At 39.6% G+C, this 14,158-nt stretch overlaps 1 protein-coding gene across 3 annotated transcripts in view; it reads left to right on the plus strand.

Moving 5' to 3' along the window:
• lrrc7 (leucine rich repeat containing 7) overlaps positions 1 to 14,158 on the plus strand; it is a 97,120-nt gene that overhangs the window by 7,979 nt on the left and 74,983 nt on the right. For all 3 annotated transcript variants that reach the window (XM_067513759.1, XM_067513758.1, XM_067513757.1), the window contains exon 2: positions 13,070 to 13,353. The gene's annotated coding sequence lies outside the window, so the exon portion shown is untranslated. The remainder of the gene's footprint in view (positions 1 to 13,069; positions 13,354 to 14,158) is intronic.

The raw sequence follows: 14,158 nt of genomic DNA on the forward strand, positions 1-14,158 counted from the left end.
GGCCTTCCCTGAAAAAGATGGCGTCTGGATGGGAGCACATGTTGCCTTTTCATGTGTAAGCTGCCTGTGCCATAGGCACTAATGCACCCCCACACCATCAGAGCTGCAGGCTTTTGAACTGCTGATAACAACTCGGATGGTCCCTCGCCTCTTTATTCAACCTCTCTTCTTCTGACCACAAAACAGTTTTCCATTTTTCCTCAGTCCATTTTTTAATAGGCTTTGGCCCAGAAAAAACGGCAGCTTTTCTGGATCGTGTTCACATATGGCTTCTTTGTTTCATGATACAGCTTTAACTTACATTTGTGGTTTGCACAGCGAACTGTGTTGACAGACAGTGATATCTGGAAGTGCTTCCTGATCCCATGCAGTGATGTCCAGTAGAGAATCTGACCTGTTTTAAATGCAGTGCCGCCTGAGGGCCCGAAGATCACACTCATCCAGTTTTGACCTTCGGCCTTGTCCACTGTGCACAGAGATCCCGTCTCATTCTCTGAATCATTTGATGATATTATATACTGTAAATTGGTGGATGTTCAAAGGCTTCACAATTTTAAGTTGAGGAAAATTTTTATGAAATAGTTTGGTTTGTTTTTAGATGCAGTTTGTCACATTGCTGAAGCTCTGCCCTTCTTTTACATTTGAGAGGCTTTGTCTCTCTGAAATGCACCTTTTATACCCAGTCATGTTTCTGACCTGTTGCCAATGAAACTAATTCGTTTTGAAATGCTCCTCCATTTGTTTATGATTTTTGAGATGTGTTGCTTCCATCCAATTCAAATTGAGCTAATATTTTCCATGAAATGGAAGGTTGATGAGACTTGCAAATCATTGCATTCTTTTTTTATTCACACATTGTCCCAACTGTTTTTGAATTTGGGTTGTAACTTTGTGTCTTTTAACTAAGCCCTACATTTTTTTTTTAAACGAAATATTAACACTTCATACCGGGGCTTTGAACCCCCCCGTCCTCTCAGGTCCCTGGACCTCTGCCCTGTAAAGTAATTCATCTGTGATACAGACAAATATAAGCCAAAGGCATGTCTTTACAGTACCACCAACAAATAAAGAAACTATCACAAGATATTCTTTGATTTATTAGAAAGAAAGGAGATTTTCCTGTGTGCATGGCCTGCTCAGTCACTTTTGGAGAGCAGTTAATAACCTTGCAAAAGTACACTTTTATTATGATCAGTTAATAGTTTGTTCCTTCTGCTGAGAGTGGAGACAATCAGACACTGTCTGTTAAAAATCAATACACTTTAGATCAGGACAAGCCATCAAAACACTTCACTGAACATCTAAAAATATTACTGCAGGGGTGGAAATCCACCTGACATGTGTGCCTCTGCATCTATCATCTGCCAATGAAAAACACAAAACCCACTTGTGACTGCAGTTTGGAGATAAAATTGAGAAGCGTCAAATGACTGCCCAGTGTGATAAATGCTTTTAGTTACCCGTTTGTCCCACAGGATTTTGTTTAATGTTTCCAGTATATGTTGTCAGAGGAAGACTCTTGTGTCACTCAGTAGGACTCCGAGCTGTGTAAGGCTGAGATGCTTTGTGTTAACTGCTAGATGTAAGTGTGTAATTTCAACCATATGCACCATATTGTCTTAGCATCATGTCATGTCTGTTGAAAGTGTGAAGCACAGCTGCCGTGTTGCACTGAGGTTTCTCCCTTTTTTCCAGTTTAAGGTCTTTTTGTCGAGTTTTTCATTACTCATCTGAGGGTTTAAAGACAGAGGGTGCTGAGGAAATATGTTATTTGTTATGAATAAAATTTGATTTGACTTAAATGTCATTAGTTTTGAGGTTTTGGTTTATCCTGAGGAGGCCATGACTACTTGTATGTTATTGCCAGTTACTTGGAAAGAGTTTTCATTAGGACCAAGGTTTTGCACTGCCTGACACACCACTCTTATCCCTGTGAGTAAATTTACTAAAAGTTTTAGTTTGTTTTCTCCTTTGGTCAGTATGAGTTTCAGTTTTAGTTGAAGCAGTTAGAATTTGCCAAAAGTCACGAAATTAAAGTATTTTAATGTATTTTTTAAAACACTGGAAAGTCTAAAATCTGTCATATTTATTTTGGTTTGATTTGTATTTCATGCCCCTACTTTCCCTCTCATTTTATTTCTCTTCCGTCTTTTTCCTCTTTTCTGTTGTGCTTTTATTTCCTCTTGCTTCCTTTAGTCACTCCCTCTCTCTTCTCTCCTTTTTCCATGAATATGTCCTTTCCGTCTCTCTCTCTCTCTCTCCTCTCCTCTCCTCTCTCTCTCCTCTCCTCTCTCTCTCTCTCCTCTCCTCTCTCTCTCTCTCTCTCCTCTCCTCTCTCTCTCTCTCTCTCTCTCTCTCCTCTCCTCTCCTCTCCTCTCCTCTCTCTCTCTCTCCTCTCTCTCTCTCTCTCCTCTCTCTCTCTCTCTCCTCTTCTCTCTCTCTCTCTCTCCTCTCCTCTCCAGCTCTGTAGGTTACCATAGCACCCGGGAGAAAAAAAGTCAACCCACACAAAGTCTCCTGCCTACCACTCATTCTGTTTCTCTCTCTCATTTATCTGCTATTGTTTTTTCCTCCTCTTTATACCTCGTCTGCCTTGCTATCCTTCTTGCCTCCTGCCCCCCTCAGCATGACACCATTACCAGTTTTTACATAAAATTTTTACATCTCATGGTGAATTTTGTACATCTGTGTTCACCTGCTTGTTTGTATATGTGTGCAGGGCTGCGTGCATAGATGCTTGGTTATGAATATGCAGATATGTTCTTCCCAATATGACAACTCAGCTTCACTGTCCACCCACTCACACAGGATGCCCATGGACGCACACACAAAAAAATCCAGGAGAGCACTGATAGAGGTCTTCTCTAAAGTTGTTGACGGTAGCTAAGCCACTAATGTCTCCCGTCTTCTTTGTTGGTTTGTTTTCCGTCTGTCACTTTGAATGGCCTGAGCACTTCTGTTTAAACGCTAACAGAGCATTCTTTGTAATTGGTGTGCACGAATGTTTGAGTGTGTGTTTGAGAGCAAGTGAGAGAGTGAGTCATCTGAGAGCCTTCCCCACCATTAGCCAATTAGATGGGGTGGTTTGGGGTTGCCAGTGGACAACAGCCGTAAAGGCCAATTTATGTGAACAGACATGTATATACCTGCAAATGTGAGTGTGCACACATGAAACACATGTATGAAGTAACTCAGTTTTATAGAGTCCAGCATCACTCATTTTCCCAGAGGGCTGTGCAATCTATACGTCCTCAATAGGCTTGATTTTGAAACTGAAAAACCTAAACAAAAGTGGAAGAAAGGTGATGAGCCACATTGGGTGGAGGATGGGTGGTAGAGGATGGGTCTTTATTTTAGGATGGGCGCATTGGTGTCACATTTACGATTAACAGTAGCAAAATTTCAATATGCAGAAACCAAAAGTCCTCTAAAGTACATTACATAATAGTTTATTTGTCATTGCCTTTCAAAACACATATGCACCTTTTATATTCAATATGCTCACGACAAGACGCTGAAGTTTAAGGTGCTACACCAGGAGGTAAATGTAAAAAGTAGTATTCACGCATCAAGTGAAATAAGTTGGTGAAGATGTAAATAGCATTAAAGGTGATGTACATGCAAACGGTCACAGTTTGTAAAATCCCAAAAGTGCAAGAGGTGGAAGGGTTATTGTTGCTACTGTAGTGGGATGAGGGGAAAGAGAGGATATCGGGGTGGGTGGATTATGGGAATGTGATGAGGTAAAAGACAGTAAGACAGTCTGCTCTGCTCTGGCAGCTCCTACACTGTAGTTTCCAGTGATCATTCAGAATACCATCTGCTGTCTCCATTCAGAATTTACTATATTAAATAATCAATGTGGTGTGGGGATGACCAGCAGGATGCTTCATCATGTTTGTGAACAATGGTTAAGTGTGAAAAGTTGGCTTATTCTGATATATAAAAACAGAAGTAAATTTCATTATCTATATACAGCAGCACATTTAGATTAAACTGTGTCTATGAGGCCTTTAAAAAAAAATCATCCATTTTTAAAATATTTTAAATGTGCTGAACGTTCACATCCATGCAGGTCCACTTCTTTCCTGCCTTTGTTGGCACACGCTGCAGGTTGGGAATTGCATGCTTGTGCCAAGGCATCCTACTTCTCATCAACAGGCCCCACTCATTAAAGCAAACCTTAGTTTTAACTTTCAAGCATTAAGTACAGTTAAACCCCAAGTGAAAATCTGCGTCATTAACTTAACGGCCCTTAAAGGTGTGGTACTGTACAACAAGCTGATTGTTGTTTTATTTCATGATGTACACTTGCATTATCTTAAGAATGCACATATATTGTACTGTAGAAACTTTGAATTTAGTTAGGGTCATATATATATATGTATTATGAAGGTTACGCTTGAACATAGAATACAATAAATTACAGGAAACCTTTCACTTTTTGATGTTGTCATTTTAAATCGAAATTCAATGAGGCATCCTGCAAAGAAAAACACATTTTTCAACAATAAACCTTTAATATACTGTATATATCAGAAAAGAGAAAAGAAAGAAAAAAAGAAAAAATACCTGCATAGGCCTGTAGCCTGTAGCCCAGGTTGGGTTTCACTGCAAACCTGAAAATGCTTGTGAGTTGGCGTAGGCTGGCCTTGGTCAGAAAGCTAATGGAGTTTTGCTCCGTTGATGAGCACAAACAAGACAACAGGTGTGGGCAGGGAAAATACATGAGCAAAACAAACTGAGCAACTTCTGTAAGGCCATTACACAGTTGCTCCATGCGGATGTGTTGGGATTTAGGTGTTAATGTTCACAGATTGCTGCAGGTACTAAAGCAGCTTCTGAAGGAACATGCAGTTGAAAGGAACAGTGAGTGATTTGTATGTACAGCCATGAGTCATGTGGATGACGGTTTGGAGGAACTTATTCAAATTTAACACAGTTATGAATTATTAATGTGTTATGGTTTCTAGCAGCTTGGGGATAAACACAAAAGGTCTGATTGTTATGACAGATTAAAGGTTTTAAATTCGGTGTGAGTGTGTGTGTGAGCATTGTGTGGAATCCAATACAGGGGTTCACTCACCATCACGCTGGTCGTGTGTGTGTGTGTGTGTGTGCCTGCACTTGCCATGATTATGAGAAAAGAAAAAACTTTATCATATAAGTTTCCCCATCAACCATTTACCATAACATCTAGGCCAAGGTTAAGGTAAATGTTTGGGTCAACAATGTAGTAATCAGCATGAGGAAATGAATGTAAAATATCAGCCTCCAGTGTTTTTCAGAAAATAATTTTTTTAAGGGAAGAGAAGCCTGATCTATGAAATATAATTTTACTGTATGTAAAACCCACATTTTTGTTTCTTGTCTATGAATATGAGTAAACAATCCTTCACCCTCCCTTCTTTCAAAGTCTTTTTCTCCGACCGTTATTATATATTCAGCACTTCTATCTCTGCATTTCTGATTGTGGTTTTACATAAGTTTATGTGATTTGGCTGTAACGGCTGTAATTTTTGGCTGATTATCAGATCTTTGCTGTAAAGATGTTGGCAATGCTCGATCCCGTCTTCAGTCACACTGAATTGGTTTTATCCTTGGCAGTTAAAGCTCATTGCATTAGCCTTCAGAACTCCCACAGGTGAAGCGGAAGGCTAACAATGCACCTTTAATGTGGAATGTAGTGGGTTTCAAACTCAGTTCAACTATTTATTAAATGGCCAAATAGTTGTGGAAACTCCTTCCCCACAGACCTTTCCAACGTTGGATAAAAGGCGAGTCCCTGTGTGAAAATTGCTGTGTTGCTGTTTCTGAGAACAATCCAATGAGGACACCGACTTTGTGACTCAACTATTTCTGACACTCTTGATGTGATCAAGTGCAACACTGTGAATGGTTTTAAATCATTAACATTTATTAAAGGAATGAAAGCACGTATAACTGTTGTAAATAATATGCTGCTGAGCTATTAAGCTTGTACATTGATTGCATGGGTTGGTTTCGTAGTGAATACATTGGGCTGTGTAAGTTTCTGAATTTTTGACCCCAGTGACTCATGATTTCCACTTTCTCTTCAACTGATGCTTTTCAGTTCAGGTATCTGCGCTTTCGATTTCCATTAAATGCACATCAGACCGAAAGAGTCACTATAAATGTGCTGCAATGTATTTTAATTTCATGGTGCCAATAACACATTAAGGTCAGGACTTTTACAGAAAACACACTAAATCCTCCTGGAGCACAAGGCGACAGTGGGGTGGAAAAACTCCCTTGACAGAAGAAACCTCGACAGAACCAGACTCGGGGTGGGCGGCCATCTGCTTCGGCTGGTTGGGGTGAGTGGAAAGCAGAGAGAGAGAAGAAAAGAGGAGCAACAAGAAGCAACGGACTTGTTAGCCTTCAGCAAAATTAAAGGAAGAGTTCAGGGTTTTTGCAGTTCTTGTTCAGGATAGTTCTTTCTGTTCTTATTACACACTGTGTCAAAGTTCACCCAGGATGCAACTACGCTGTAAGAATCAGGGGACCAGATGATGCAAAGTGCAGCTGAGACTTGTGTCAAACATCAAATGTTTGCATTTAAAACAGTTTTTTTTTCAATACATAAAGAAAGTCTGATGTCGACCAAATTGAAAAACAGCTAACAGCTAGCTGGTAAAATACATCAGTGAGTATTATCCAGATACTGAAGTAATCGGCTGGTTAATTCATGGTATCATATGTGGAGAATGAGAGAGTAATAGAGAGATGGATAGATCCCACTCCTGTCGTCTCATTTGTTTCCATGGTAACAAAGTGTTGCTGAGCGGGACTTCAGGCTGCCCACTCAGGCCGCACAGCTCTCATACACACACTCATTCACTTCTGGAAGCACTGCAACACGGACACACACAAATGCGCATGTTGCTCTGACTCAAACAACACAACTTTAACATTAATGACAACGTGCAGAGATACGTGTTCACAAACAGAGCTACACTTTTAGTTTAATATGTAGAAAACATCAGTGATCACATGTTTGCAGACCTGGGGCCCTCATCCCCAGGTACAAATATACATACACACACACACACACACAAACAATATTTCTATCATTTAGTTGCTTGGAAGAACAGTCATACAATGCGTGCACGGAAGTTGCTCAGATATTGTTTGCATGGAGTCCATTCAGAGCGCTGCAGAGGCAAAGACAGAAACAGAAATACCAAAGTAGGTTAGAGCAAAGCATTCTGGGATAGCAGGATACCCCCTGGGCTTCTGCAAGAGGCTCTCTTTCTTTCCCCATCACTCTGTTTTCGACTCTTTTCTTTGTTTTCACTTTATTTTCTTGAATGTTTTCCCTATCTTTCTCCTCACCGTGTTTATTTGTCTCTTTTTTTAGATTTTTAGCCTCTTTTTATTTGCGTTTATCCGTATAAATATGCTTGATTTCCTGTATGTAAAAGAGAGTTAAAGGGAGAAACACCTACCACTGTTTCAGTTTTTTTCCTAAATTTCTCCCAAATTGTATGATTTGTATAGTGATGTCCGTTTTTTCAGGCATCATTTCATTTTTTCTGTCTGAATCCCAGTCCAATGCCTGTGTTACACTTCTTGTTCCACTTTCTGCCACTAAGTGGAGTCAACGCAAATGGAATCTTCACAGTTGTACCTTGATGTTGAATCATTATTTAAAATTAACTTGCTGAGGTTGTGGCCTTTTCTGCTTGAAACGAAAAGAAGGTGTATGTGTTACTGTAAAATGTTAAAGTTTGCTTTTAACAGTAGCAGTGTAGTTTTTGAAAGACTGCACCATCTCTAAATTCTTATAATTGTTTCAGCACTGAACCCAAACTGGAAAATCCAAGGGCTCATGCAGTAGTAAAAGAAAAACACATTCAGCTGGTAAAAAATCTTCATAATCTGCAATCTTCATAAGAATTAACGTTCATTTTTAGACAGTTTATGAAGGAGGTTGGAAACTTTTGCACTGATATAGTCATGTGAGTGTGCGTGCATGTGTGTGTGTGTGTGTCTTAAAAAAATTGAAACATGCGATGTGAGTTACAGTTATTCACTCTGACCGTATCCAACATCAAGAGAGACTAACTGTTACATTTTGTCATTTAAGTATTTGTTGATTCAGATGATGGATCATAAATGTATTTATTTATCTATTTATTCCCACTTTTGCTGGCATGTGTCACAGCACATACACAACATTTCACAGCTCTTTATTCAAGGGTAAAAAAAGTTGTTTCCTGGTTCATAAACATGTTATTTCACTTTTGTAGCTTTTGTAACAGTGTCGTAGAGATTTAATGATTCATTCTTTCATACTTTCAGCTAGATTTTACTCATACTCATACTCTCCACCCTCTTTCTCTCTCTTTGTTTTTTTGCCTTTGTTTGGTCAGCAGATTGTAGCAAAGATGAGATGAAAACAAAGTGACAGACAGAGAGGAAGGAAGGATGGATAGTAGTACAGGGAGGGAAAGCTCGCTGGCTGGGACATCTGATAGAAAATCTAGTTGAAGAGTTGCTGGCGTGATCCCCAGCTCCGTGCTGTGCCCACTACAACGTTTTTGAATTACAATAAAACTCCTGAGGGATGTTTTTTTTCCCCTCCTGTCTACAGAAAGCTTAATTATTAACAGGTTTTATTGGTGTAGGCCAATAAAACATGACCTACATAAACAATGCTTCACTTTCCTTAATGATTGTAATCAGTCGATACAAATCGTTACTTGCCATTTAGCTAATTCACAAAAGAAGCTCATACTTGCTGCAGCAGTTTGGTGAACATTTACATAAAGTTTTTTCTGGCTTATTTCATTTTTTGCTCCCTAATGTGTTAAAACACCATGACATCCAGCTTCACCATACAACCAGTACTGTGCAGTGTAAGTCTATTTTAGTCAAACACACCTTTCATCCAGATTCGAGAATGAAAGGACAGATGAGAGCAGAATGAGAGAAGAAAAGGAACTAGGAGACTTGTAAGGATATGGGAGTGGGAAAGGGGGAAAAAGGGAGAGAGAGTACGGCAAATGAGAGAAATGGGATAGAAAGAAAGGGAAAAAAAATTTGATTGAGTTGATTTTTTAGGAAAGACTTCCTGTCACAAGAGGAGAGGACGAATCACAGGGATTATGGCAGCATTGTGTGTTTGTCTGCCTTGGGTGACACTCTCCCTGCATCCCTCCTCACGTGGCTCTTCCCCTTCCTTCTCCTGCTCTCCTCACTCCTCTTTTTCCTCCCTCTTCCTCTCCCACCCTAAGGCAGGACCATGCAGATAATGGGATGTTTGGACTATTTTTCTCTCTACGTGTCTCCTCCTCTTCCTCATTCCAGTTTTGCATGGACAGATGCATGTGGCTTTTTGCACATGTAAGCTTTACACTTGTATGGGTGTGTGTGTGTCAGGGTCTTTCTGTAGATTGTGTTGTCATTTTGTGTGAGCCTCTTTCTCTGTGTGAGTGTCCCAGAAAAGGCAGACCTCGGGGAATTGTGCTCCACTTTCACTCCTTTATTAATTCACCCTTCGCTCCTGCTCTGTTTGCTAGGATGGACGGGAGGGAGAGAGAAAGCGGAAGGTGAAAGAGGAAAGGGAGGACAAACAGACGGAAGTGAATAAGTTCAAAGGATGGTCAGGATGGTCGAGACAGACAGCAAAAACTCATTTTCCTTTGTCTCTGTCTCTTGCATTCAGGACTTGGAGGACATATTGTGGATTTGGGCTATTGTAACATTGGGCACGCTGCTTGTTTTAAAAGCATTTTCACCACTGTTCACTTGTCGAAAACTGCAGTTTTCCATCCAACGGTGGCTTTGTGTTTTGTTTTTTTCCTTTGCGGTTAAGAACAGGGTGAAGCAGCCAACAGACTGTGGGTGGGCAGGGGATTCAGAATGCAGAGTATTAAATAGAAAAATAGTTTGTCTGTGTGAGGTTTTGCATGGGGGAACATGGCAATGTTTTGTTTTTTTTTCCCCAAAGTTTGAATTAATTCAACCTTGTGTCTACGGGAAAAGTGTTCCACTTGCTTTCTGTCACAGACTTCTAAAGTAGCTAACATCAATATTTATGTAATAACGAGCCTTAACTTTCGGGTTCACTCGCAGTCTCATATTATTTCTGCGTGCAGCAGGCACCTGTTTAGCAGCAAACAGCAGACACACACAGTTAGAGAAAAGTTGGTGAGCAATTACAGTCTCAAGAAAAAAGCAATGGCACTGTTTGCGATATCCTTTTGCATAAATGTGTCATGAAATGTTTTCTGACCTTCACCATAGTCACAATGGTCTTTCATGTCTTTATCCATCACACCCACTCAACATACGAAAGTGATTGTGAAAAGAGTAATGGCAAGACTAGGCTTGCGATCCAGATGGACATCGACTGGAGTCAGGTCTTAGCAAACCTGGAGTCCAATGAATAACCTGAGAAGGAGGTGCGGTTTAGAACTACCTGCACTAGGCAAAAAGAGAACTGCGCACCAACATGAAAACATCATCTCAGAAGTGAAGTACAGTTGAGGGGGCATCATGATTCTGGGCTTCTTTGCTGCCTTTGGACCCGAACCACTTGCCATTGTGGAGGAGAAAATGATTTCCCAACTTTATCAAGTAATCCTACATGATACTTTTAGGGTGGCTGTCTGCAAGCTGAAACTAAGAAGAAGCTGAGTGACGCAAGACCACGAACCAACTCATCAAAGTAAATCCAATACAGAATGGCTTTGGAGACACAAAATCTGCCTTTTGGAGCGAGACTACACCTCAACAGAGCTGTTCGCTGCAGGCGTCCTAAGAATATGGCTAAGCTAAAGCAGTTCTGTAAGGAAGAATGCTCCAAAATTCTTTAAAGTTGTTTTTTAAAACCATTTAACATATTAAAATCCTCAAATGTGTCATAGAATTTCACAGATTTCTGCTTGGTTAGCGCCTTTTGCTGCATTTTCACAAATTTAGTGTAATTTGATAATGACTAATACCTGCAGGGCTGTGTTGCAGAGGATAGAAGATCGTAGTTGAGCAGAAATTGATTAATTTTGGGTCACATAGCCCCTAATAGTTTAGGCTGTTTATTGAATCTTTAGCTAAAAAGATGAAAATGTGTCATATTATGTTGGATGTTTAAAAACATAACTTACTTTTCTACTAGCTTTTTCTTAACCAACCTTTCCTTTAACTATAGTAATTTTACTATACTTTCTGAAAAAAGTCTATACTACAATAAGCATTATATACTTAAGCGCATTTCCCAGCTGTGAAATTAAAATATCCAGAAAAGCCAGAAGATATTTCTTTGCTTACAATCACAATAAAAATACACTCCGTTAAATACACGTGGCTCAGGTTAACAGGAGTTCATTCTTCCTATGTGATATTTCAATGACTTTAAAAGAATAATATAAAAATAAAAAGTCACAATCTCAGAAAATTTCTATGGCAACAACACAATTCAATATTAAAGAGTGACAACTAAAAGGTTGTGGTTGCTAAAAGAGATGGTAACCTTGAAAGACTGAAAGTAGCCTACACAGCATGCAATTCTAAGCTGGGAAGTTGCTTTTATTATGACATCGGGTGAGTGAATGACGAATGGAGTTGCACATGGTAGTATACGGTTTCTATATAGTACATCTAAGATTTGCATGTGTGCGTACTGCTATCAAGGCTAACATTGTCTGTCTTTAATTATAATCATACATTCCACACAAGCCTTTGTCTCCAAAAAAACAAACCTCACAATGACTCATGCAGCATTGCCATGGTGACGATCATCCCTGCATTGTTGGATATCATCTGGATAACCTGGAGAGACAAACTCACACACAAAGGATGTCGCTGCTGCTGTGTGTGTGATTGTTGTTTTGATGAACTGTTCTACATTGTTAAGCAAACTTTTCATTCCATTTGTTGTCTGTATAGATTTGGTTTGGTGTTACTCAATCGTGCGTAAACAGGGAAGAATGATATGCAAGCCTGTGTTGAGGGCACAAGCTTTTACAGTGCTCCTTAAAAAACAAATGTAGACTGTGCTGGAATTTTTAGTTTTCAAATACTTGATGTTGATCCATCCATTAATTATCATCTCATTAAAAGGTTGGCGTTAGTTAAGCGTGTGCATGCATGTACATGTCTACAGAGTAGAGAGGCAACAGTCTCTATGAAATCATGAATTTAAAATGTATTCACTTAAATGGCAACAAATAGCAGCAGTTCTAGAAATCTGGTTGTAAATTTGTACACAATGAAAATTCAATAATTCAAACCATGGCTGTATCTGATAAAAGGTGAAAAGATTAAATTGATCATTATTCCACTAAAATGACTAAGTGCAGTGGAAGGTAAGGATTCTATATGCAGTGATCCTTATCAGGGATGAGAATAAAATAAATCATATTCTAAGAAGTTTGCCAACAGATGGCTGATAAGCAAAATCTAAAAACGCAGGGCCAGAAAATGATCAGTATGTATAACCCTTCATTCCAACATTGCTATTGTCAAGGGACAAGGGTATCATTCTCTACTGGTCATCACTGCATGGGCTCGGGAAAACTTCCAGAATTCACTGTCTGTGAGCACAGTTCGCTTGACAATCCACAAATGTAAATTACAGCTGTATCATGCAAAGAAGAAGCCATATGTGAACACTGTCCAGAAAAGCCCCCGTGTTCTCTGGGCCAAAGCTCATTTAAAATGATCTGAGACAAAATGAAAAAATTGTTCTGTGTTTGGATGAATCTAAATTTAAAATTGTTTTTGGAAACCATGGACGCTGCGTCCTGCAGACTAAAGAGTAGAGGGACCCTCCAGCTTGTTATCAGCGGACACTTCAAAAGCCTGCATCTCTGATGCTGTTGGGGTGCATTAGTGCCTATGGCGTGGGCAGCTTACACATCTGGAAAGGCAACATCATTGCTGAAAAGTGAAGGGTACTGTTGTGTTCATAACATTTAGTGTAAAAAAGTTAACCCTCCATTAACTCCAACTATATGTGAAACTACACTGCAATGTATCCAAATCTCAAAGGCTGAACTAATTTACAATTTCATGATTTTGTCTTTGTCTTCTGTTCATGCAGGAAACATATATGAAGACGACTCAAGACGATTTACCAAGAAGACTGCTACTGACTGACTAACTGAGCTGCAAACAGACGTGAAGATGTTCTCAAGAGTGTGGCATCAATAAGGCCTTGCAGTGGCCCAGTGGGAAGGGTTACAAGGAGGCAGAGATGAACCTTACCAATCACAGGCCGTCCCCCCGGGATATAAGCTCCACCAACCAGTGATCTTTAGTGTGGCTGACAGACAGATCCCCCACTTTGTATCCCGGTATCTGAATCTTCATTGGCCCGTAATACAGGTAGGAAACAAGACCGGATCTTTTTCATTTTCAGTATCAGCAGCTTTTCTAATTATTAAGGAAATCTTTTAAAAACTTTTAAGAAATGAAGAGGAAATAAGGAGATATGTGTGTTTTGCTTGGCTATTCCCAAGAAATGGTTATGCAAAGCTAATAGAGATTCCTCTGCCAATCATTTGACGATGTAGGTTTGATTTGGAAAGTTACAAAGACAGTGAGACACACCTTGTGGGTGTGATGTCAAAGTAAAAGGTGTGCAGGAGTCTGAAAAAAGCAAAATGACAAAATGGTTGGCAACCATTAAAGTAAAAAATGACATTCGCATTCACATTTCTACTGAACTTTTTTTAGAGACTTTAGGGAAGTTATCGAATTAATTATATTTCTGAATGTGTTACCTTGTGCATGCAACGAACAAAGTCTCACCATCAAGTTAAATAATAACAGTAATTAATCCAGTGAATGTACACAAGAGTAGAGGTCTTTAGATCAGGGACAACACAAACAAAGAGATATAACATCTTCAGAGGATATTTTTAATGCACACATAATTTTACACCACATACTTGTAATTATATGAGCAGATTCCTGTCGCTGAAAAATGGAGTTAACACAAGCAATGAGCAAACAAAAGCAAACAAAGTTCCACTTCCTGACCTCCTTTAGGATGTGAGACAGTTTAAGGAATATTTGCTACAGCTGACACTGCTCTTGAAGAGGCAGAGGAGCAGTTTTGGGGAGCTAGTCCACTCAGAACCGCACCCTGACTCGTGTCTCAGTTAAAAAATGTTTAGATTGCTGCTTT

This window comes from Channa argus, chromosome 8 (genome assembly GCF_033026475.1).
Source record: "Channa argus isolate prfri chromosome 8, Channa argus male v1.0, whole genome shotgun sequence".
Classification (NCBI taxonomy): Eukaryota; Metazoa; Chordata; class Actinopteri; order Anabantiformes; family Channidae; genus Channa; species Channa argus.